Below are 3132 nucleotides of genomic sequence, written 5' to 3'. Positions count from 1 at the left end.
CGAGGTAGTAGTTGTCGTAGCTGTGTTGGCAATCGTATACGTCGGATGCGCCGTAGGAACTACAGTTCCTGCAGTCGTGCGTGTAATGTTCTCCATATTGGAAATATTGTTATGCTCAGTTTGTACACGAGTCCTAGCCGAGCGAGTTAAGACCATTCCTAATGAATAGAAATCTAGTTGGCGGAATGATCCCACAATAAAAACTCAACCAAAATAACAAAATATAATAAAATATCAAATTCGTTTATATAACAGACCGCTAGTAAAAAAAACTATTTATCTCTATGATAAATATTAGCAAAATACTAGAAGAAATTCCTCCTCTTTCCCAAAGGAAAACTAAAAAAAAATCAATTCTAAAGAAAGGAAGTAAAAATTCAAAAACTAAATCCAAAACGTTCGTAACGACAAAGCTAAATCGTTCTACAAAAAAAAACTCAAAATTCCAAATCTAAAAGAACCAAAGATAAATCTTGAAATCTCAAATTAAATAAAATCTTACTATCGGCGGTGTATTTCAGGAAAGTAAAGTTTGCAGGTAATGTAAAAAATGTATTATATTTCGTAGTTACGTTTCTAATTGTTTCTTTTCTATTTTGGAAATGCAGACAAGAAAAAAAATTAAAATGGATAAAATTTTAGTAGTTGTTTCCCACAGAAAAACTTTTAAAGGTGCAACTAGAAGATGGTTTGATAACCTAGAATCTGTAGGACTACCCTTACTACTTCACTGCGGATAAAACGCATGTTTCTAAAACAAATACTCTATGGACTATTGTAAAAGAGGGGGCTGGCCTTAGCTATTCTTTCATCACAACTTGAGCATTTGCAGATATGCTATGGAAAGCTATTCTGAGAGCGTCAAATTGTTTGGAAAGGATAGGCTGAAGAATCTATAAATCTGCATGACCATATTGTTCACACCACACGTCGCAACGCGAACTAGACTAAAATTGTCCTGTTGTCCGGGACTTACGTAGGCGTGTACAATATTGACCATGCACAATTATAGCTTCCCATCTATTGAAATGGAGAAAAGTAAAAACTAAATTTACTATTTCGTCCGACGACGTCGAAACAATTAGGGACTCTAGGTATGACCTAACAGGACTTACGTAGTCATGACTAAAAAGAATTAGAAAACTAACAAAAGATCAGGCTATGGACCTACTCGGGCCCCACGTTGGGCGCCATTTATGTAGTGTAGTGGTTGTGCAAAACAAATGAAACTAGTGTTGCCAGAGTTGTAGCGGCGCTGGTATGCTCGCGTTCGCCGGGCTTGGAGCTCGCCAGATAGTAGTGGTTCATGCTACCTCTCTAGACACCTACACACACACATAAAAAACCATACCAGCTAAAAGAAATAAACGAAATAAAATATAAAGGGGCACCGAGTAGGTTTCTGTCTGTCTCCCTGATGAAACGTTCCTACGACCTATAACGGCTGGCAGATGTTGTGCCAGGATAAACCCTCCCACTCGGGATTGGATAATCCCGCCATGACATCCTAATATTAGGGATGTCCCAAAATTTACCCTGCAAACTTTCCTTTCCCTACTTACCGCCGCTTATATTGTTTAACCGATCATTTTAATTGATTAAGACTTTTAAAAATTTCATTTAAACATTATAAATGTTGGATTTTATTATCGAAATTATTCTCAAACAAACTTTAACAATATTAGATTTAAAAATTTAGTTTAGTTTTAATTTTAATTCTACGCTTTACAATTTAGATTTAGTTTTATATTTAGGCTTTAAATTTAGAATTTCAATTTAGCTTTAGTTTTCGATTTAGGTTTAAATTTAAGTTTTAAAATTTAAAATTTTGATTTAGCTTTAGTTTTAGGTTTAAATTTAGAATTTAGCTTCAGTTTTAGGTTCGAATTTAGGTTTAAATTTAGAATTTAAATTTAGCTTTAGTTTTAGGTTTGGATTGAGGTTTAACTATATGCACTCAAATTTATGTTTGCGTTTCAAAAGTTCATAATTTAGCTCGGGGATAAACCGGATCTGGCAATTCTTTTTCTGCGGCAACTAGCTGGTTTACGGGAGGCAATTATAGAGCGGGAAGAGTTCTTTTGGCTGATGAGGCTTTCCTGTCCGTCCGTATTAGGGTCCGTTCGGGTAAACCAGGTAAGTAATTGAAAATATATTTTAAGTTAACACACTTTTAAATAATTTTGCTTGTTTTCACAGGGTTTTTGTTATAAATATATATGGCTAAGACCACCTGAGATCTCGAAATCACACGTTACTTTGTAAGAGGCCTGAGCTCAACCCTGTTCGCGCACGTTTGACAAAAAAAAAAAACGCAAACGGAATGGATTCGATACGATGAATGATAGGTAAGCCTAGCAATACGACTATATATTTATTTAGTCTAACCTTTCCTTTTTTTATAGAAAATTACTTAAAAAGGACACTCGTCCGGTCCGTCTTGTCGTCCGGGTGCAAACTCACAGAAGGTCGGAAAACCAAAAATTATACCAAAGCACCCCAGGCGTGGTGGTGCTGGAAAACAGCTTCTCCCTCGTTGGATGGAGTCGGTGTTGAAGTGGCTTTGCAGGTTTGTGTTTTGCTTTGGTTTAATTTAAAAATTTCGTTTTAAGTTTAGTTTTAATTTTAGTTTTAAGTTTAGCTTTAAGTTTAGCTTTAAGTTTAATTATTTCTTTATTTTAAATAAAATTGATTTAATTTATATAAAAAATAAAATCAAAAATTCAGTTTTTTTTATGATGAGGCCACAGACTCCACCTTCTTCATCTCTCCGAGCAAAAATCAAAAAGGCCGACATTTCTTCCTTTTGGTATCTAGAAACCTCAGTTACCAATATGGCTTCAACAAAATTTCCGCAATTTGTTTGCCTACATAATTTTTTTTAAAGCTATTTGTTTTTGTTTTATTCATCTTCTTCTTTCCAAAAAAAAAAAAATCCCTTTTTCATTGTGTTTAAATTTCTTCTTCTATTCAGTAGCCCTATTACAGGGTGCACACGACAAACCCCACCACTCCTGTTATCCATCCCTGAATACAGGATGGGAGGAAAAAAAAGCACCCTAATATTTCTGAACTACCCTAATGCCCTATAACTTTTCTGGGATTTTGGGTATTTTATTATTCCCATACAAA

The 3132-nt window shown here is 34.7% G+C and overlaps 1 long non-coding RNA gene across 1 annotated transcript; it reads left to right on the top strand.

Moving 5' to 3' along the window:
• The first annotated feature begins 1873 nt into the window (after nt 1-1873).
• Nucleotides 1874-2584, top strand: LOC124419679. The gene is made up of 3 exons (XR_006940755.1): nt 1874-2136; nt 2200-2348; nt 2406-2584. It is a non-coding gene; the product is annotated as an uncharacterized LOC124419679 (long non-coding RNA).
• The last annotated feature ends 548 nt before the right edge of the window (nt 2585-3132 follow it).

This window comes from Lucilia cuprina, chromosome 4 (assembly GCF_022045245.1).
Source record: "Lucilia cuprina isolate Lc7/37 chromosome 4, ASM2204524v1, whole genome shotgun sequence".
Taxonomy (NCBI): Eukaryota; Metazoa; Arthropoda; class Insecta; order Diptera; family Calliphoridae; genus Lucilia; species Lucilia cuprina.
Note: the sequence above shows the minus strand (reverse complement) of the source record. Positions and strands in the feature narration are given on the sequence as shown.